Source organism: Taudactylus pleione, unplaced genomic scaffold (genome assembly GCF_031769625.1).
Source record: "Taudactylus pleione unplaced genomic scaffold, aTauple2 ptg000070l, whole genome shotgun sequence".
In the NCBI taxonomy this organism is placed as follows: Eukaryota; Metazoa; Chordata; class Amphibia; order Anura; family Myobatrachidae; genus Taudactylus; species Taudactylus pleione.
In genome coordinates, this window is record NW_028284472.1 from 787,516 (window position 1) to 810,465 (window position 22,950).

General features: G+C 36.9%; 9 non-coding genes across 9 annotated transcripts; all 9 read right to left on the minus strand.

Annotated features, from left to right (window-relative positions):
* Positions 1 to 10,369: 10,369 nt before the first annotated feature.
* Positions 10,370 to 10,441, minus strand: TRNAA-UGC (transfer RNA alanine (anticodon UGC)). Its single transcript has one exon. It is a non-coding gene; the product is annotated as a tRNA-Ala (tRNA).
* A 1,773-nt stretch (positions 10,442 to 12,214) lies between these two features.
* TRNAA-UGC (transfer RNA alanine (anticodon UGC)) lies at positions 12,215 to 12,286 on the minus strand. The gene has a single exon. It is a non-coding gene; the product is annotated as a tRNA-Ala (tRNA).
* An 850-nt stretch (positions 12,287 to 13,136) lies between these two features.
* On the minus strand, positions 13,137 to 13,208 carry TRNAA-UGC (transfer RNA alanine (anticodon UGC)). Its single transcript has one exon. It is a non-coding gene; the product is annotated as a tRNA-Ala (tRNA).
* Positions 13,209 to 15,903: 2,695 nt separating this feature from the next.
* TRNAA-UGC (transfer RNA alanine (anticodon UGC)) lies at positions 15,904 to 15,975 on the minus strand. The gene has a single exon. It is a non-coding gene; the product is annotated as a tRNA-Ala (tRNA).
* An 850-nt stretch (positions 15,976 to 16,825) lies between these two features.
* Positions 16,826 to 16,897, minus strand: TRNAA-UGC (transfer RNA alanine (anticodon UGC)). The gene has a single exon. It is a non-coding gene; the product is annotated as a tRNA-Ala (tRNA).
* A 2,685-nt stretch (positions 16,898 to 19,582) lies between these two features.
* TRNAA-UGC (transfer RNA alanine (anticodon UGC)) lies at positions 19,583 to 19,654 on the minus strand. The gene has a single exon. It is a non-coding gene; the product is annotated as a tRNA-Ala (tRNA).
* Positions 19,655 to 20,504: 850 nt separating this feature from the next.
* TRNAA-UGC (transfer RNA alanine (anticodon UGC)) lies at positions 20,505 to 20,576 on the minus strand. The gene has a single exon. It is a non-coding gene; the product is annotated as a tRNA-Ala (tRNA).
* An 850-nt stretch (positions 20,577 to 21,426) lies between these two features.
* Positions 21,427 to 21,498, minus strand: TRNAA-UGC (transfer RNA alanine (anticodon UGC)). Its single transcript has one exon. It is a non-coding gene; the product is annotated as a tRNA-Ala (tRNA).
* Positions 21,499 to 22,348: 850 nt separating this feature from the next.
* On the minus strand, positions 22,349 to 22,420 carry TRNAA-UGC (transfer RNA alanine (anticodon UGC)). The gene has a single exon. It is a non-coding gene; the product is annotated as a tRNA-Ala (tRNA).
* Positions 22,421 to 22,950: the final 530 nt, after the last annotated feature.

Sequence of the window (22,950 nt, forward strand, 5' to 3'; positions counted from 1 at the left end):
GTTTTCCCTCAGTGGAGGAGAATGGCAATAGGCATTCAATGGGAACTTTACTTTGAAAAATGGAATGAAGACGATGTTGAATATAATCATATTTGATTGATTTTTTATGATTTGTATTCAACTTTGACTATTGCTGTAGAGTACTTTTATTGGTTTGCTTGTTATCTGTGGCTCTTCTAGAGAGTTTACATATGGTACAAAGCTGTATTTTGTAAAAAATAGAGATTCCGGGGAATGAAACCGGGGTCTCATACATGCAAGGCATGTGCTCTACCACTGAGCTACATCCCCTATGAGCTGCTATATTTTTATACAAAAGTGATTGCAGCTATACATTTCACTAGAGATTTACTACTTTTCAGTGTTATTAGGGACATCTTAGAGGATGGAAGTATAACCATTATACCATGCTTGACTTCAAGGACTTTATGGTTTTCATGGCTGATGAAAATGCAAGGAGATGCCCATTCCGAACATTGGAATGCTCTTAAAGTTCTCCATCAGAGACTGGTTTATCATCAGAATCCCCTACTTTTTCTAATGAATGGTGTGGATATTGATCAAGTTTTGCTAACTAGAGGGCTTTCTTACATTCTGTTTGGTCATCAGTGTCAGAACTTAGTAGAAGGGCACAAAGGATGCATGCTATGACTGCCTCTTGGGCATTGCTAACTAGTGCTTCACCAGACAATCTATCTAGAGTTGATATGTTGTCAACATTCCATGCTTTGAAATTTCATTAAGTGCTTGCCCTCCAAGCCCATGTCCATTCTCTTTATGTTCACAAAGTGTTTGAACTTGTCTCTCAATCTTAATCAATTAGTTTTGCTATATTATTTGTCACGCTCTTTTATTAAACTTTGCTCAGGTAGTCGCCCTCTGTTCCCACTGAAAATAAAAAATCTATTTCCTACTTACCATATGTTTTCCCTCAGTGGAGGAGAATGGCAATAGGCATTCAATGGGAACTTTACTTTGAAAAATGGAATGAAGACGATGTTGAATATAATCATATTTGATTGATTTTTTATGATTTGTATTCAACTTTGACTATTGCTGTAGAGTACTTTTATTGGTTTGCTTGTTATCTGTGGCTCTTCTAGAGAGTTTACATATGGTACAAAGCTGTATTTTGTAAAAAATAGAGATTCCGGGGAATGAAACCGGGGTCTCATACATGCAAGGCATGTGCTCTACCACTGAGCTACATCCCCTATGAGCTGCTATATTTTTATACAAAAGTGATTGCAGCTTTACATTTCACTGGAGATTTACTACTTTTCAGTGTTATTAGGGACATCTTAGAGTATGGAAGTATAACCATTATACCATGCTTGACTTCAAGGACTTTATGGTTTTCCTGGCTGATGAGAATGCAAGGAGATGCCCATTCCGAACATTGGAATGCTCTTAAAGTTCTCCATCAGAGACTGGTTTATCATCAGAATACCCTACTTTTTCTAATGAATGGTGTGGATATTGATCAAGTTTTGCTAACTAGAGGGCTTTCTTACATTCTGTTTGGTCATCAGTGTTAGAACTTAGTAGAAGTGCACAAAGGATGCATGCTATGACTGCCTCTTGGGCTAGCTAGCTAATGTTTCACCAGATAATCTATCTAGAGTTGATATGTTGTCATCATTCCATGCTTTGAAATTTCATTAAGTGCTTGCCCTCCAAGCCCATGTCCATCCTCTTTTTGTTCACAAAGTGTTTGAACTTGTCTCTCAATCTTAATCAATTAGTTTTGCTATAATATTTGTCTCGCTCTTTTATTAAACTTTGCTCGGGTAGTCGCCTTCAGTTCCCACTGAAAATAAAAAATCTATTTCCTACTTACCATATGCTTTCCCTCAGTGTAGGAGAATGGCAATAGGCATTCAATTGTAACTTTACTTTGAAAAATGGAATGAAGACAATGTTGAATATGATCATATTTGATTGATTTTTTATGATTTGTATTCAACTTTGACTATTGCTGTAGAGTACTTTTATTGGTTTGCTTGTTATCTGTGGCTCTTCTAGAGAGTTTACATATGGTAAAAAGCTGTATTTTGCAAAACATGGAGATGCCAGGGATTGAAACCGGGTCCTCATACATGCAAGGCATGCGCTCTACCACTGAGCTACATCCCGTATGAGATGCTATTTTCTTATGCACTAGTGTTTGCAGCTTTACATTTCACTAGAGATTTACTACTTTTCAGTGTTATTAGGGATATCTTAGAAGATGGAAGTATAACCATTATACCATGCTTGACTTCAAGGACTTTATGGTTTTCATGGCTGAATGGAATGCAAGTAGATGCCCTTTCCGAACATTGGAATGCTCTTAAACTTCTCCATCAGAGACTGGTTTATCATCAGAATCCCCTACTTTTACTAATGTATGGTGTGGATATTGATCAAGTCTTGCTAACTAGAGGGCTGTTTTACAATCTGTTTGGTCATCAGTGTCAGAACTTAGCAGAAGGGCACAAAGGTTGCATGCTATGACTGCCTCTTGGGCATTGCTAGCTAATGCTTCACCAGACAATCTATCTAGAGTTGATATGTTGTCATCATTCCATGCTTTGAAATTTCATTAAGTGCTTGCCCTCCAAGCCAATGTCCATCCTCTTTTTGTTCACAAAGTGTTTGAACTTGTCTCTCAATCTTAATCAATTAGTTTTACTATATTATTTGTCTTGCTCTTTTATTAAATTTTGCTCAGGTAGTCGCCCTCAGTTCCCACTGAAAATAAAAAATCTATTTCCTACTTACCATATGTTTTCCCTCAGTGGAGGAGAATGGCTATAGGCATTCAATGGGAACTTTACTTTGAAAAATGGAATGAAGACGATGTTGAATATAATCATATTTGATTGATTTTTTATGATTTGTATTCAACTTTGACTATTGCTGTAGAGTACTTTTATTGGTTTGCTTGTTATCTGTGGCTCTTCTAGAGAGTTTACATATGGTAAAAAGCTGTATTTTACAAAACATGGAGATGCTGGTGATTGAACCCGGGGCCTCACACACGCAAAGCATGCGCTCTACCAGTGAGATACATCCCATAACAGCTGCTATATTTTTATACAAAAGTTATTGCAGCTTTACATTTCACTAGAGATTTACTACTTTTCAGTGTTATTAGGGAATATCTTAGAGGATGGAAGTATAACCATTATACCATGCTTGACTTCAAGGACTTTATGGTTTTCCTGGCTGATGAGAATGCAAGGAGATGCCCATTCCGAACATTGGAATGCTCTTAAAGTTCTCCATCAGAGACTGGTTTATCATCAGAATACCCTACTTTTTCTAATGAATGGTGTGGATATTGATCAAGTTTTGCTAACTAGAGGGCTTTCTTACATTCTGTTTGGTCATCAGTGTTAGAACTTAGTAGAAGTGCACAAAGGATGCATGCTATGACTGCCTCTTGGGCTAGCTAGCTAATGTTTCACCAGATAATCTATCTAGAGTTGATATGTTGTCATCATTCCATGCTTTGAAATTTCATTAAGTGCTTGCCCTCCAAGCCCATGTCCATCCTCTTTTTGTTCACAAAGTGTTTGAACTTGTCTCTCAATCTTAATCAATTAGTTTTGCTATAATATTTGTCTCGCTCTTTTATTAAACTTTGCTCGGGTAGTCGCCTTCAGTTCCCACTGAAAATAAAAAATCTATTTCCTACTTACCATATGTTTTCCCTCAGTGTAGGAGAATGGCAATAGGCATTCAATTGTAACTTTACTTTGAAAAATGGAATGAAAACAATGTTGAATATGATCATATTTGATTGATTTTTTATGATTTGTATTCAACTTTGACTATTGCTGTAGAGTACTTTTATTGGTTTGCTTGTTATCTGTGGCTCTTCTAGAGAGTTTACATATGGTAAAAAGCTGTATTTTGCAAAACATGGAGATGCCAGGGATTGAAACCGGGTCCTCATACATGCAAGGCATGCGCTCTACCACTGAGCTACATCCCGTATGAGATGCTATTTTCTTATGCACTAGTGTTTGCAGCTTTACATTTCACTAGAGATTTACTACTTTTCAGTGTTATTAGGGATATCTTAGAAGATGGAAGTATAACCATTATACCATGCTTGACTTCAAGGACTTTATGGTTTTCATGGCTGAATGGAATGCAAGTAGATGCCCTTTCCGAACATTGGAATGCTCTTAAACTTCTCCATCAGAGACTGGTTTATCATCAGAATCCCCTACTTTTACTAATGTATGGTGTGGATATTGATCAAGTCTTGCTAACTAGAGGGCTGTTTTACAATCTGTTTGGTCATCAGTGTCAGAACTTAGCGGAATTGCACAAAGGTTGCATGCTATGACTGCCTCTTGGGCATTGCTAGCTAATGCTTCACCAGACAATCTATCTAGAGTTGATATGTTGTCATCATTCCATGCTTTGAAATTTCATTAAGTGCTTGCCCTCCAAGCCAATGTCCATCCTCTTTTTGTTCACAAAGTGTTTGAACTTGTCTCTCAATCTTAATCAATTAGTTTTACTATATTATTTGTCTTGCTCTTTTATTAAACTTTGCTCAGGTAGTCGCCCTCAGTTCCCACTGAAAATAAAAAATCTATTTCCTACTTACCATATGTTTTCCCTCAGTGGAGGAGAATGGCTATAGGCATTCAATGGGAACTTTACTTTGAAAAATGGAATGAAGACGATGTTGAATATAATCATATTTGATTGATTTTTTATGATTTGTATTCAACTTTGACTATTGCTATAGAGTACTTTTATTGGTTTGCTTGTTATCTGTGGCTCTTCTAGAGAGTTTACATATGGTACAAAGCTGTATTTTGTAAAAAATAGAGATTCCGGGGAATGAAACCGGGGTCTCATACATGCAAGGCATGTGCTCTACCACTGAGCTACATCCCCTATGAGCTGCTATATTTTTATACAAAAGTGATTGCAGCTATACATTTCACTAGAGATTTACTACTTTTCAGTGTTATTAGGGACATCTTAGAGGATGGAAGTATAACCATTATACCATGCTTGACTTCAAGGACTTTATGGTTTTCATGGCTGATGAGAATGCAAGGAGATGCCCATTCCGAACATTGGAATGCTCTTAAAGTTCTCCATCAGAGACTGGTTTATCATCAGAATCCCCTACTTTTTCTAATGAATGGTGCGGATATTGATCAAGTTTTGCTAACTAGAGGGCTTTCTTACATTCTGTTTGGTCATCAGTGTCAGAACTTAGTAGAAGGGCACAAAGGATGCATGCTATGACTGCCTCTTGGGCTAGCTGGCTAATGCTTCACCAGACAATCTATCTAGAGTTGATATGTTGTCATCATTCCATGCTTTTAAATTTCATTAAGTGCTTGCCCTCCAAGCCCATGTCCATCCTCTTTTTGTTCACAAAGTGTTTGAACTTGTCTCTCAATCTTAATCAATTAGTTTTACTCTAATATTTGTCTCGCTCTTTTATTAAACTTTGCTCGGGTAGTCGCCTTCAGTTCCCTCTGAAAATAAAAAATCTATTTCCTACTTACCATATGTTTTCCCTCAGTGTAGGAGAATGGCAATAAGCATTCAATGGGAACTTTACTTTGAAAAATGGAATGAAGACAATGTTGAATATAATCATATTTGATTGATTTTTTATGATTTGTATTCAACTTTGACTATTGCTGTAGAGTACTTTTATTGGTTTGCTTGTTATCTGTGGCTCTTCTAGAGAGTTTACATATGGTAAAAAGCTGTATTTTGCAAAACATGGAGAAGCCAGGTAATTGAAACCGGGGACTCATAAATGCAAAGCATGCGCTCTACCACTGAGCTACATCCCCTATGAGCTGCTATATTTTTATACAAAAGTGATTGCAGCTTTACATTTCACTGGAGATTTACTACTTTTCAGTGTTATTAGGGACATCTTAGAGTATGGAAGTATAACCATTATACCATGCTTGACTTCAAGGACTTTATGGTTTTCCTGGCTGATGAGAATGCAAGGAGATGCCCATTCCGAACATTGGAATGCTCTTAAAGTTCTCCATCAGAGACTGGTTTATCATCAGAATACCCTACTTTTTCTAATGAATGGTGTGGATATTGATCAAGTTTTGCTAACTAGAGGGCTTTCTTACATTCTGTTTGGTCATCAGTGTTAGAACTTAGTAGAAGTGCACAAAGGATGCATGCTATGACTGCCTCTTGGGCTAGCTAGCTAATGTTTCACCAGATAATCTATCTAGAGTTGATATGTTGTCATCATTCCATGCTTTGAAATTTCATTAAGTGCTTGCCCTCCAAGCCCATGTCCATCCTCTTTTTGTTCACAAAGTGTTTGAACTTGTCTCTCAATCTTAATCAATTAGTTTTGCTATAATATTTGTCTCGCTCTTTTATTAAACTTTGCTCGGGTAGTCGCCTTCAGTTCCCACTGAAAATAAAAAATCTATTTCCTACTTACCATATGTTTTCCCTCAGTGTAGGAGAATGGCAATAGGCATTCAATTGTAACTTTACTTTGAAAAATGGAATGAAAACAATGTTGAATATGATCATATTTGATTGATTTTTTATGATTTGTATTCAACTTTGACTATTGCTGTAGAGTACTTTTATTGGTTTGCTTGTTATCTGTGGCTCTTCTAGAGAGTTTACATATGGTAAAAAGCTGTATTTTGCAAAACATGGAGATGCCAGGGATTGAAACCGGGTCCTCATACATGCAAGGCATGCGCTCTACCACTGAGCTACATCCCGTATGAGATGCTATTTTCTTATGCACTAGTGTTTGCAGCTTTACATTTCACTAGAGATTTACTACTTTTCAGTGTTATTAGGGATATCTTAGAAGATGGAAGTATAACCATTATACCATGCTTGACTTCAAGGACTTTATGGTTTTCATGGCTGAATGGAATGCAAGTAGATGCCCTTTCCGAACATTGGAATGCTCTTAAACTTCTCCATCAGAGACTGGTTTATCATCAGAATCCCCTACTTTTACTAATGTATGGTGTGGATATTGATCAAGTCTTGCTAACTAGAGGGCTGTTTTACAATCTGTTTGGTCATCAGTGTCAGAACTTAGCGGAAGGGCACAAAGGTTGCATGCTATGACTGCCTCTTGGGCATTGCTAGCTAATGCTTCACCAGACAATCTATCTAGAGTTGATATGTTGTCATCATTCCATGCTTTGAAATTTCATTAAGTGCTTGCCCTCCAAGCCAATGTCCATCCTCTTTTTGTTCACAAAGTGTTTGAACTTGTCTCTCAATCTTAATCAATTAGTTTTACTATATTATTTGTCTTGCTCTTTTATTAAACTTTGCTCAGGTAGTCGCCCTCAGTTCCCACTGAAAATAAAAAATCTATTTCCTACTTACCATATGTTTTCCCTCAGTGGAGGAGAATGGCTATAGGCATTCAATGGGAACTTTACTTTGAAAAATGGAATGAAGACGATGTTGAATATAATCATATTTGATTGATTTTTTATGATTTGTATTCAACTTTGACTATTGCTGTAGAGTACTTTTATTGGTTTGCTTGTTATCTGTGGCTCTTCTAGAGAGTTTACATATGGTAAAAAGCTGTATTTTACAAAACATGGAGATGCTGGGGATTGAACCCGGGGCCTCACACACGCAAAGCATGCGCTCTACCAGTGAGATACATCCCATAACAGCTGCTATATTTTTATACAAAAGTTATTGCAGCTTTACATTTCACTAGAGATTTACTACTTTTCAGTGTTATTAGGGAATATCTTAGAGGATGGAAGTATAACCATTATACCATGCTTTACTTCAAGGACTTTATGGTTTTCATGGCTGATGAGAATGCAAGGAGATTCCCATTCCGAACATTGAAATGCTCTTAAAGTTCTCCATCAGAGACTGGTTTATCATCAGAATACCCTACTTTTTCTAATGAATGGTGTGGATATTGATCAAGTTTTGCTAACTAGAGGGCTTTCTTACATTCTGTTTGGTCATCAGTGTCAGAACTTAGTAGAAGGGCACAAAGGATGCATGCTGTAACTGCCTCTTGGGCTAGCTAGCTAATGCTTCACCAGACAATCTATCTAGAGTTGATATGTTGTCATCATTCCATGCTTTGAAATTTCATTAAGTACTTGCCCTCCAAGTTCATGTCCATCCTCTTTTTGTTCACAAAGTGTTTGAACTTGTCTCTCAATCTTAATCAATTAGTTTTACTACATTATTTGTCTCGCTCTTTTATTAAACTTTGCTCAGGTAGTCGCCTTCAGTTCCCAATGAAAATAAAAAATCTATTGCCTACTTACCATATGTTTTCCCTCAGTGTAGGAGAATGGCAATAAGCATTCAATGGGAACTTTACTTTGAAAAATGGAATGAAGACGGTGTTGAATATAATCATATTTGATTGATTTTTTATGATTTGTATTCAACTTTGACTATTGCTGTAGAGTACTTTTATTGGTTTGCTTATTATCTGTGGCTCTTCTAGAGAGTTTACATATGGTAAAAAGCTGTATTTTACAAAACATGGAAATGTCAGGGATTGAACCCAGGGCCTCATACATGCAAAGCATGCCCTCTACCACTGAGCTACATCCCCTATGAGCTGCTATATTTTTATACAAAAGTGATTGCAGCTTTACATTTCACTAGAGATTTACTACTTTTCAGTGTTATTAGGGACATCTTAGAGGATGGAAGTATAACCATTATACAATGCTTGACTTCATGGACTTTATGGTTTTCATGGCTGATGAGAATGCAAGGAGATGCCCATTCCGAACATTGGAATGCTCTTAAAGTTCTCCATCAGAGACTGTTTTATCATCAGAATCCCCTACTTTTTCTAATGAATGGTGTGGATATTGATCAAGTTTTGCTAACTATAGGGCTTTCTTACATTCTGTTTGGTCATCAGTGTCAGAACTTAGTAAAAGGGCACAAAGGATGCCTGCTATGACTGCCTCTTGGGCATTGCTAACTAGTGCTTCACCAGACAATCTATCTAGAGTTGATATGTTGTCAACATTCCATGCTTTGAAATTTCATTAAGTGCTTGCCCTCCAAGCCCATGTCCATCCTCTTTTTGTTCACAAAGTGTTTGAACTTGTCTCTCAATCTTAATCAATTAGTTTTGCTATATTATTTGTCACGCTCTTTTATTAAACTTTGCTCAGGTAGTCGCCCTCTGTTCCCACTGAAAATAAAAAATCTATTTCCTACTTACCATATGTTTTCCCTCAGTGGAGGAGAATGGCAATAGGCATTCAATGGGAACTTTACTTTGAAAAATGGAATGAAGACGATGTTGAATATAATCATATTTGATTGATTTTTTATGATTTGTATTCAACTTTGACTATTGCTGTAGAGTACTTTTATTGGTTTGCTTGTTATCTGTGGCTCTTCTAGAGAGTTTACATATGGTACAAAGCTGTATTTTGTAAAAAATAGAGATTCCGGGGAATGAAACCGGGGTCTCATACATGCAAGGCATGTGCTCTACCACTGAGCTACATCCCCTATGAGCTGCTATATTTTTATACAAAAGTGATTGCAGCTATACATTTCACTAGAGATTTACTACTTTTCAGTGTTATTAGGGACATCTTAGAGGATGGAAGTATAACCATTATACCATGCTTGACTTCAAGGACTTTATGGTTTTCATGGCTGATGAAAATGCAAGGAGATGCCCATTCCGAACATTGTAATGCTCTTAAAGTTCTCCATCAGAGACTGGTTTATCATCAGAATCCCCTACTTTTTCTAATGAATGGTGTGGATATTGATCAAGTTTTGCTAACTAGAGGGCTTTCTTACATTCTGTTTGGTCATCAGTGTCAGAACTTAGTAGAAGGGCACAAAGGATGCATGCTATGACTGCCTCTTGGGCTAGCTGGCTAATGCTTCACCAGACAATCTATCTAGAGTTGATATGTTGTCATCATTCCATGCTTTTAAATTTCATTAAGTGCTTGCCCTCCAAGCCCATGTCCATCCTCTTTTTGTTCACAAAGTGTTTGAACTTGTCTCTCAATCTTAATCAATTAGTTTTGCTCTAATATTTGTCTCGCTCTTTTATTAAACTTTGCTCGGGTAGTCGCCTTCAGTTCCCTCTGAAAATAAAAAATCTATTTCCTACTTACCATATGTTTTCCCTCAGTGTAGGAGAATGGCAATAAGCATTCAATGGGAACTTTACTTTGAAAAATGGAATGAAGACAATGTTGAATATAATCATATTTGATTGATTTTTTATGATTTGTATTCAACTTTGACTATTGCTGTAGAGTACTTTTATTGGTTTGCTTGTTATCTGTGGCTCTTCTAGAGAGTTTACATATGGTAAAAAGCTGTATTTTGCAAAACATGGAGAAGCCAGGGATTGAAACCGGGGACTCATACATGCAAAGCATGCGCTCTACCACTGAGCTACATCCCCTCTGAGCTGCTATATTTTTATACAAAAGTGATTGCAGCTTTACATTTCACTGGAGATTTACTACTTTTCAGTGTTATTAGGGACATCTTAGAGTATGGAAGTATAACCATTATACCATGCTTGACTTCAAGGACTTTATGGTTTTCATGGCTGATGAGAATGCAAGGAGATGCCCATTCCGAACATTGGAATGCTCTTAAAGTTCTCCATCAGAGACTGGTTTATCATCAGAATCCCCTACTTTTTTCTAATGAATGGTGTGGATATTGATCAAGTTTTGCTAACTAGAGGGCTTTCTTACATTCTGTTTGGTCATCATTGTCAGAACTTAGTAGAAGGGCACAAAGGATGCATGCTATGACTGCCTCTTGGGCTAGCTGGCTAATGCTTCACCAGACAATCTATCTAGAGTTGATATGTTGTCATCATTCCATGCTTTTAAATTTCATTAAGTGCTTGCCCTCCAAGCCCATGTCCATCCTCTTTTTGTTCACAAAGTGTTTGAACTTGTCTCTCAATCTTAATCAATTAGTTTTACTATATTATTTGTCTTGCTCTTTTATTAAACTTTGCTCAGGTAGTCGCCCTCAGTTCCCACTGAAAATAAAAAATCTATTTTCTACTTACCATATGTTTTCCCTCAGTGGAGGAGAATGGCTATAGGTATTCAATGGGAACTTTACTTTGAAAAATGGAATGAAGACGATGTTGAATATAATCATATTTGATTGATTTTTTATGATTTGTATTCAACTTTGACTATTGCTGTAGAGTACTTTTATTGGTTTGCTTGTTATCTGTGGCTCTTCTAGAGAGTTTACATATGGTAAAAGGCTGTATTTTACAAAACATGGAGATGCTGGGGATTGAACCCGGGGCCTCACACACGCAAAGCATGCGCTCTACCAGTGAGATACATCCCATAACAGCTGCTATATTTTTATACAAAAGTTATTGCAGCTTTACATTTCACTAGAGATTTACTACTTTTCAGTGTTATTAGGGACATCTTAGAGGATGGAAGTATAACCATTATACCATGCTTGACTTCAAGGACTTTATGGTTTTCATGGCTGATGAGAATGCAAGGAGATGCCCATTCCGAACATTGGAATGCTCTTAAAGTTCTCCATCAGAGACTGGTTTATCATCAGAATCCCCTACTTTTAGTAATTAATGGTGTGGATATTGATCAAGTTTTGCTAACTAGAGGGCTTTCTTACATTCTATTTGGTCATCAGTGTCAGAACTTAGTAGAAGGGCACAAAGGATGCATGCTATGACTGCCTCTTGGGCTAGCTGGCTAATGCTTCACCAGACAATCTATCTAGAGTTGATATGTTGTCATCATTCCATGCTTTGAAATTTCATTAAGTGCTTGCCCTCCAAGCCCATGTCCATCCTATTTTTGTTCATAAAGTGTTTGAACTTGTCTTTCAATCTTAATCAATTAGTTTTGCTATATTATTTGTCTCGCTCTTTTATTAAACTTTGCTCGGGTAGTCGCCTTCAGTTCCCACTGAAAATTAAAAATCTATTTCCTACTTACCATATGTTTTACCACAGTGTAGGAGAATGGCAATAGGCATTCAATGGGAACTTTACTTAGAAAAATGGAATGAAGACAATGATGAATATAATCATATTTGATTGATTTTTTATGATTTGTATTCAACTTTGACTATTGCTGTAGAGTACTTTTATTGGTTTGCTTGTTATCTGTTGCTCTTCTAGAGAGTTTACATATGGTAAAAAGCTGTATTTTGCAAAACATGGAGATGCCAGGGATTGAAACCGGGGCCTCATACATGCAAAGCATGCGCTCTACCACTGAGCTACATCCCCTATGAGCTGCTATATTTTTATACAAAAGTGATTGCAGCTATACATTTCACTAGAGATTTACTACTTTTCAGTGTTATTCTGGACATCTTAGAGGATGGAAGTATAACCATTATACCATGCTTGACTTCATGGACTTTATGGTTTTCATGGCTGATGAGAATGCAAGGAGATGCCCATTCCGAACATTGGAATGCTCTTAAAGTTCTCCATCAGAGACTGGTTTATCATCAGAATCCCCTACTTTTTCTAATGAATGGTGTGGATATTGATCAAGTTTTGCTAACTATAGGGCTTTCTTACATTCTGTTTGGTCATCAGTGTCAGAACTTAGTAAAAGGGCACAAAGGATGCCTGCTATGACTGCCTCTTGGGCTAGCTGGCTAATGCTTCACCAGACAATCTATCTAGAGTTGATATGTTGTCATCAATCCATGCTTTTAAATTTCATTAAGTGCTTGCCCTCCAAGCCCATGTCCATCCTCTTTTTGTTCACAAAGTGTTTGAACTTGTCTCTCAATCTTAATCAATTAGTTTTGCTCTAATATTTGTCTCGCTCTTTTATTAAACTTTGCTCGGGTAGTCGCCTTCAGTTCCCTCTGAAAATAAAAAATCTATTTCCTACTTACCATATGTTTTCCCTCAGTGTAGGAGAATGGCAATAAGCATTCAATGGGAACTTTACTTTGAAAAATGGAATGAAGACAATGTTGAATATAATCATATTTGATTGATTTTTTATGATTTGTATTCAACTTTGACTATTGCTGTAGAGTACTTTTATTGGTTTGCTTGTTATCTGTGGCTCTTCTAGAGAGTTTACATATGGTAAAAAGCTGTATTTTGCAAAACATGGAGAAGCCAGGGATTGAAACCGGGGACTCATACATGCAAAGCATGCGCTCTACCACTGAGCTACATCCCCTCTGAGCTGCTATATTTTTATACAAAAGTGATTGCAGCTTTACATTTCACTGGAGATTTACTACTTTTCAGTGTTATTAGGGACATCTTAGAGTATGGAAGTATAACCATTATACCATGCTTGACTTCAAGGACTTTATGGTTTTCATGGCTGATGAGAATGCAAGGAGATGCCCATTCCGAACATTGGAATGCTCTTAAAGTTCTCCATCAGAGACTGGTTTATCATCAGAATCCCCTACTTTTTCTAATGAATGGTGTGGATATTGATCAAGTTTTGCTAACTAGAGGGCTTTCTTACATTCTGTTTGGTCATCAGTGTCAGAACTTAGTAGAAGGGCACAAAGGATGCATGCTATGACTGCCTTTTGGGCTAGCTGGCTAATGCTTCACCAGACAATCTATCTAGAGTTGATATGTTGTCATCATTCCATGCTTTTAAATTTCATTAAGTGCTTGCCCTCCAAGCCCATGTCCATCCTCTTTTTGTTCACAAAGTGTTTGAACTTGTCTCTCAATCTTAATCAATTAGTTTTACTATATTATTTGTCTTGCTCTTTTATTAAACTTTGCTCAGGTAGTCGCCCTCAGTTCCCACTGAAAATAAAAAATCTATTTTCTACTTACCATATGTTTTCCCTCAGTGGAGGAGAATGGCTATAGGCATTCAATGGGAACTTAACTTTGAAAAATGGAATGAAGACGATGATGAATATAATCATATTTGATTGATTTTTTATGATTTGTATTCAACTTTGACTATTGCTGTAGAGTACTTTTATTGGTTTGCTTGTTATCTGTGGCTCTTCTAGAGAGTTTACATATGGTAAAAAGCTGTATTTTACAAAACATGGAGATGCTGGGGATTGAACCCGGGGCCTCACACACGCAAAGCATGCGCTCTACCAGTGAGATACATCCCATAACAGCTGCTATATTTTTATACAAAAGTTATTGCAGCTTTACATTTCACTAGAGATTTACTACTTTTCAGTGTTATTAGGTAATATCTTAGAGGATGGAAGTATAACCATTATACCATGCTTGACTTCAAGGACTTTATGGTTTTCATGGCTGATGAGAATGCAAGGAGATTCCCATTCCGAACATTGAAATGCTCTTAAAGTTCTCCATCAGAGACTGGTTTATCATCAGAATACCCTACTTTTTCTAATGAATGGTGTGGATATTGATCAAGTTTTGCTAACTAGAGGGCTTTCTTACATTCTGTTTGGTCATCAGTGTCAGAACTTAGTAGAAGGGCACAAAGGATGCATGCTGTAACTGCCTCTTGGGCTAGCTAGCTAATGCTTCACCAGACAATCTATCTAGAGTTGATATGTTGTCATCATTCCATGCTTTGAAATTTCATTAAGTACTTGCCCTCCAAGTTCATGTCCATCCTCTTTTTGTTCACAAAGTGTTTGAACTTGTCTCTCAATCTTAATCAATTAGTTTTACTACATTATTTGTCTCGCTCTTTTATTAAACTTTGCTCAGGTAGTCGCCTTCAGTTCCCACTGAAAATAAAAAATCTATTTCCTACTTACCATATGTTTTCCCTCAGTGTAGGAGAATGGCAATAAGCATTCAATGGGAACTTTACTTTGAAAAATGGAATGAAGACGGTGTTGAATATAATCATATTTGATTGATTTTTTATGATTTGTATTCAACTTTGACTATTGCTGTAGAGTACTTTTATTGGTTTGCTTGTTATCTGTGGCTCTTCTAGAGAGTTTACATATGGTAAAAAGCTGTATTTTACAAAACATGGAAATGTCAGGGATTGAACCCAGGGCCTCATACATGCAAAGCATGCCCTCTACCACTGAGCTACATCCCCTAAGAGTTGCTATATTTTTATACAAAAGTTATTGCAGCTTTACATTTCACTAGAGATTTACTACTTTTCAGTGTTATTAGGGACATCTTAGAGGATGGAAGTATAACCATTATACCATGCTTGACTTCAAGGACTTTATGGTTTTCATGGCTGATGAGAATGCAAGGAGATGCCCATTCCGAACATTGGAATGCTCTTAAAGTTCTCCATCAGAGATTGGTTTATCATTAGAATACCCTACTTTTTCTAATGAATGGTGTTGATATTGATCAAGTTTTGCTAACTAGAGGGCTTTCTTACATTCTGTTTGGTCATCAGTGTCAGAACTTAGTAGAAGGGCACAAAGGATGCATGCTATGATAGCCTCTTGGGCTAGCTAGCTAATGCTTCACCAGACAATCTATCTAGAGTTGATATGTTGTCATCATTCCATGCTTTGAAATTTCATTAAGTGCTTGCCCTCCAAGTTCATGTCCATCCTCTTTTTGTTCACAAAGTGTTTGAACTTGTCTCTCAATCTTAATCAATTAGTTTTGCTATATTATTTGTCTCGCTCTTTTATTAAACTTTGCTCAGGTAGTCGCCTTCAGTTCCCACTGAAATTAAAAAATCTATTTTATACTTACCATATGTTTTCCCTCAGTGTAGGAGAATGGCAATAAGCATTCAATGGGAACTTTACTTTGAAAAATGGAATGAAGACGATGTTGAATATAATCATATTTGATTGATTTTTTATGATTTGTATTCAACTTTGACTATTGCTGTAGAGTACTTTTATTGGTGTGCTTGTTATCTGTGGCTCTTCTAGAGAGTTTACATATGGTAAAAAGCTATATTTTGCAAAACATGGAGATGCCAGGGATTGAACCCGGGGCCTCATACATGCAAAGCATGCGCTCTACCACTGAGCTACATCCCCTATGAGCTGCTATATTTTTATGCAAAAGTGATTGCAGCTTTACATTTCACTAGAGGTTTACTACTTTTCAGTGTTATTAGGGACATCTTAGAGGATGGAAGTATAACCATTATACCATGCTTGACTTCAAGGAATTTATGGTTTTCATGTCTGATGAGAATGCAAGTAGATGCCCATTCCGAACATTGGAATGCTCTTAAAGTTCTCCATCAGAGACTGGTTTATCATCAGAATCCCCTACTTTTAGTAATTAATGGTGTGGATATTGATCAAGTTTTGCTAACTAGAGGGCTTTCTTACATTCTATTTGGTCATCAGTGTCAGAACTTAGTAGAAGGGCACAAAGGATGCATGCTATGACTGCCTCTTGGGCTAGCTGGCTAATGCTTCACCAGACAATCTATCTAGAGTTGATATGTTGTCATCATTCCATGCTTTGAAATTTCATTAAGTGCTTGCCCTCCAAGCCCATGTCCATCCTATTTTTGTTCATAAAGTGTTTGAACTTGTCTTTCAATCTTAATCAATTAGTTTTGCTATATTATTTGTCTCGCTCTTTTATTAAACTTTGCTCGGGTAGTCGCCTTCAGTTCCCACTGAAAATTAAAAATCTATTTCCTACTTACCATATGTTTTACCACAGTGTAGGAGAATGGCAATAGGCATTCAATGGGAACTTTACTTAGAAAAATGGAATGAAGACGATGATGAATATAATCATATTTGATTGATTTTTTATGATTTGTATTCAACTTTGACTATTGCTGTAGAGTACTTTTATTGGTTTGCTTGTTATCTGTGGCTCTTCTAGAGAGTTTACATATGGTAAAAAGCTGTATTTTGCAAAATATGGAGAAGCCAGGGATTGAAACCGGGGACTCATACATGCAAAGCATGCGCTCTACCACTGAGCTACATCCCCTCTGAGCTGCTATATTTTTATACAAAAGTGATTGCAGCTTTACATTTCACTGGAGATTTACTACTTTTCAGTGTTATTAGGGACATCTTAGAGTATGGAAGTATAACCATTATACCATGCTTGACTTCAAGGACTTTATGGTTTTCATGGCTGATGAGAATGCAAGGAGATGCCCATTCCGAACATTGGAATGCTCTTAAAGTTCTCCATCAGAGACTGGTTTATCATCAGAATCCCCTACTTTTTCTAATGAATGGTGTGGATATTGATCAATTTTTGCTAACTAGAGGGCTTTCTTACATTCTGTTTGGTCATCAGTGTCAGAACTTAGTAGAAGGGCACAAAGGATGCATGCTATGACTGCCTCTTGGGCTAGCTGGCTAATGCTTCACCAGACAATCTATCTAGAGTTGATATGTTGTCATCATTCCATGCTTTTAAATTTCATTAAGTGCTTGCCCTCCAAGCCCATGTCCATCCTCTTTTTGTTCACAAAGTGTTTGAACTTGTCTCTCAATCTTAATCAATTAGTTTTACTATATTATTTGTCTTGCTCTTTTATTAAACTTTGCTCAGGTAGTCGCCCTCAGTTCCCACTGAAAATAAAAAATCTATTTTCTACTTACCATATGTTTTCCCTCAGTGGAGGAGAATGGCTATAGGCATTCAATGGGAACTTTACTTTGAAAAATGGAATGAAGACGATGATGAATATAATCATATTTGATTGATTTTTTATGATTTGTATTCAACTTTGACTATTGCTGTAGAGTACTTTTATTGGTTTGCTTGTTATCTGTGGCTCTTCTAGAGAGTTTACATATGGTAAAAAGCTGTATTTTACAAAACATGGAGATGCTGGGGATTGAACCCGGGGCCTCACACACGCAAAGCATGCGCTCTACCAGTGAGATACATCCCATAACAGCTGCTATATTTTTATACAAAAGTTATTGCAGCTTTACATTTCACTGGAGATTTACTACTTTTCAGTGTTATTAGGGAATATCTTAGAGGATGGAAGTATAACCATTATACCATGCTTGACTTCAAGGACTTTATGGTTTTCATGGCTGATGAGAATGCAAGGAGATTCCCATTCCGAACATTGAAATGCTCTTAAAGTTCTCCATCAGAGACTGGTTTATCATCAGAATACCCTACTTTTTCTAATGAATGGTGTGGATATTGATCAAGTTTTGCTAACTAGAGGGCTTTCTTACATTCTGTTTGGTCATCAGTGTCAGAACTTAGTAGAAGGGCACAAAGGATGCATGCTGTAACTGCCTATTGGGCTAGCTAGCTAATGCTTCACCAGACAATCTATCTAGAGTTGATATGTTGTCATCATTCCATGCTTTGAAATTTCATTAAGTACTTGCCCTCCAAGTTCATGTCCATCCTCTTTTTGTTCACAAAGTGTTTGAACTTGTCTCTCAATCTTAATCAATTAGTTTTACTACATTATTTGTCTCGCTCTTTTATTAAACTTTGCTCAGGTAGTCGCCTTCAGTTCCCACTGAAAATAAAAAATCTATTTCCTACTTACCATATGTTTTCCCTCAGTGTAGGAGAATGGCAATAAGCATTCAATGGGAACTTTACTTTGAAAAATGGAATGAAGACGGTGTTGAATATAATCATATTTGATTGATTTTTATTCAACTTTGACTATTGCTGTAGAGTACTTTTATTGGTTTGCTTGTTATCTGTGGCTCTTCTAGAGAGTTTACATATGGTAAAAAGCTGTATTTTACAAAACATGGAAATGTCAGGGATTGAACCCAGGGCCTCATACATGCAAAGCATGCCCTCTACCACTGAGCTACATCACCTAAGAGTTGCTATATTTTTATACAAAAGTTATTGCAGCTTTACATTTCACTAGAGATTTACTACTTTTCAGTGTTATTAGGGACATCTTAGAGGATGGAAGTATAACCATTATACCATGCTTGACTTCAAGGACTTTATGGTTTTCATGGCTGATGAGAATGCAAGGAGATGCCCATTCCGAACATTGGAATGCTCTTAAAGTTCTCCATCAGAGATTGGTTTATCATTAGAATACCCTACTTTTTCTAATGAATGGTGTTGATATTGATCAAGTTTTGCTAACTAGAGGGCTTTCTTACATTCTGTTTGGTCATCAGTGTCAGAACTTAGTAGAAGGGCACAAAGGATGCATGCTATGATAGCCTCTTGGGCTAGCTAGCTAATGCTTCACCAGACAATCTATCTAGAGTTGATATGTTGTCATCATTCCATGCTTTGAAATTTCATTAAGTGCTTGCCCTCCAAGTTCATGTCCATCCTCTTTTTGTTCACAAAGTGTTTGAACTTGTCTCTCAATCTTAATCAATTAGTTTTGCTATATTATTTGTCTCGCTCTTTTATTAAACTTTGCTCAGGTAGTCGCCTTCTGTTCCCACTGAAATTAAAAAATCTATTTTATACTTACCATATGTTTTCCCTCAGTGTAGGAGAATGGCAATAAGCATTCAATGGGAACTTTACTTTGAAAAATGGAATGAAGACGATGTTGAATATAATCATATTTGATTGATTTTTTATGATTTGTATTCAACTTTGACTATTGCTGTAGAGTACTTTTATTGGTGTGCTTGTTATCTGTGGCTCTTCTAGAGAGTTTACATATGGTAAAAAGCTATATTTTGCAAAACATGGAGATGCCAGGGATTGAACCCGGGGCCTCATACATGCAAAGCATGCGCTCTACCACTGAGCTACATCCCCTATGAGCTGCTATATTTTTATGCAAAAGTGATTGCAGCTTTACATTTCACTAGAGGTTTACTACTTTTCAGTGTTATTAGGGACATCTTAGAGGATGGAAGTATAACCATTATACCATGCTTGACTTCAAGGAATTTATGGTTTTCATGTCTGATGAGAATGCAAGTAGATGCCCATTCCGAACATTGGAATGCTCTTAAAGTTCTCCATCAGAGACTGGTTTATCATCAGAATCCCCTACTTTTAGTAATTAATGGTGTGGATATTGATCAAGTTTTGCTAACTAGAGGGCTTTCTTACATTCTATTTGGTCATCAGTGTCAGAACTTAGTAGAAGGGCACAAAGGATGCATGCTATGACTGCCTCTTGGGCTAGCTGGCTAATGCTTCACCAGACAATCTATCTAGAGTTGATATGTTGTCATCATTCCATGCTTTGAAATTTCATTAAGTGCTTGCCCTCCAAGCCCATGTCCATCCTCTTTTTGTTCATAAAGTGTTTGAACTTGTCTTTCAATCTTAATCAATTAGTTTTGCTATATTATTTGTCTCGCTCTTTTATTAAACTTTGCTCGGGTAGTCGCCTTCAGTTCCCACTGAAAATTAAAAATCTATTTCCTACTTACCATATGTTTTACCACAGTGTAGGAGAATGGCAATAGGCATTCAATGGGAACTTTACTTAGAAAAATGGAATGAAGACGATGATGAATATAATCATATTTGATTGATTTTTTATGATTTGTATTCAACTTTGACTATTGCTGTAGAGTACTTTTATTGGTTTGCTTGTTATCTGTTGCTCTTCTAGAGAGTTTACATATGGTAAAAAGCTGTATTTTGCAAAACATGGAGATGCCAGGGATTGAAACCGGGGCCTCATACATGCAAAGCATGCGCTCTACCACTGAGCTACATCCCCTATGAGCTGCTATATTTTTATACAAAAGTGATTGCAGCTATACATTTCACTAGAGATTTACTACTTTTCAGTGTTATTAGGGACATCTTAGAGGATGGAAGTATAACCATTATACCATGCTTGACTTCAAGGACTTTATGGTTTTCATGGCTGATGAGAATGCAAGGAGATGCCCATTCCGAACATTGGAATGCTCTTAAAGTTCTCCATCAGAGACTGGTTTATCATCAGAATCCCCTACTTTTTCTAATGAATGGTGTGGATATTGATCAAGTTTTGCTAACTAGAGGGCTTTCTTACATTCTGTTTGGTCATCAGTGTCAGAACTTAGTAGAAGGGCACAAAGGATGCATGCTATGACTGCCTCTTGGGCTAGCTGGCTAATGCTTCACCAGACAATCTATCTAGAGTTGATATGTTGTCATCATTCCATGCTTTGAAATTTCATTAAGTGCTTGCCCTCCAAGCCCATGTCCATCCTATTTTTGTTCATAAAGTGTTTGAACTTGTCTTTCAATCTTAATCAATTAGTTTTGCTATATTATTTGTCTCGCTCTTTTATTAAACTTTGCTCGGGTAGTCGCCTTCAGTTCCCACTGAAAATTAAAAATCTATTTCCTACTTACCATATGTTTTACCACAGTGTAGGAGAATGGCAATAGGCATTCAATGGGAACTTTACTTAGAAAAATGGAATGAAGACGATGATGAATATAATCATATTTGATTGATTTTTTATGATTTGTATTCAACTTTGACTATTGCTGTAGAGTACTTTTATTGGTTTGCTTGTTATCTGTGGCTCTTCTAGAGAGTTTACATATGGTAAAAAGCTGTATTTTGCAAAATATGGAGAAGCCAGGGATTGAAACCGGGGACTCATACATGCAAAGCATGCGCTCTACCACTGAGCTACATCCCCTCTGAGCTGCTATATTTTTATACAAAAGTGATTGCAGCTTTACATTTCACTGGAGATTTACTACTTTTCAGTGTTATTAGGGACATCTTAGAGTATGGAAGTATAACCATTATACCATGCTTGACTTCAAGGACTTTATGGTTTTCATGGCTGATGAGAATGCAAGGAGATGCCCATTCCGAACATTGGAATGCTCTTAAAGTTCTCCATCAGAGACTGGTTTATCATCAGAATCCCCTACTTTTTCTAATGAATGGTGTGGATATTGATCAAGTTTTGCTAACTAGAGGGCTTTCTTACATTCTGTTTGGTCATCAGTGTCAGAACTTAGTAGAAGGGCACAAAGGATGCATGCTATGACTGCCTCTTGGGCTAGCTGGCTAATGCTTCACCAGACAATCTATCTAGAGTTGATATGTTGTCATCATTCCATGCTTTTAAATTTCATTAAGTGCTTGCCCTCCAAGCCCATGTCCATCCTCTTTTTGTTCACAAAGTGTTTGAACTTGTCTCTCAATCTTAATCAATTAGTTTTACTATATTATTTGTCTTGCTCTTTTATTAAACTTTGCTCAGGTAGTCGCCCTCAGTTCCCACTGAAAATAAAAAATCTATTTTCTACTTACCATATGTTTTCCCTCAGTGGAGGAGAATGGCTATAGGCATTCAATGGGAACTTTACTTTGAAAAATGGAATGAAGACGATGATGAATATAATCATATTTGATTGATTTTTTATGATTTGTATTCAACTTTGACTATTGCTGTAGAGTACTTTTATTGGTTTGCTTGTTATCTGTGGCTCTTCTAGAGAGTTTACATATGGTAAAAAGCTGTATTTTACAAAACATGGAGATGCTGGGGATTGAACCCGGGGCCTCACACACGCAAAGCATGCGCTCTACCACTGAGCTACATCCCCTATGAGCTGCTATATTTTTATACAAAAGTGATTGCAGCTTTACATTTCACTGGAGATTTACTACTTTTCAGTGTTATTAGGGAATATCTTAGAGGATGGAAGTATAACCATTATACCATGCTTGACTTCAAGGACTTTATGGTTTTCATGGCTGATGAGAATGCAAGGAGATTCCCATTCCGAACATTGAAATGCTCTTAAAGTTCTCCATCAGAGACTGGTTTATCATCAGAATACCCTACTTTTTCTAATGAATGGTGTGGATATTGATCAAGTTTTGCTAACTAGAGGGCTTTCTTACATTCTGTTTGGTCATCAGTGTCAGAACTTAGTAGAAGGGCACAAAGGATGCATGCTGTAACTGCCTATTGGGCTAGCTAGCTAATGCTTCACCAGACAATCTATCTAGAGTTGATATGTTGTCATCATTCCATGCTTTGAAATTTCATTAAGTACTTGCCCTCCAAGTTCATGTCCATCCTCTTTTTGTTCACAAAGTGTTTGAACTTGTCTCTCAATCTTAATCAATT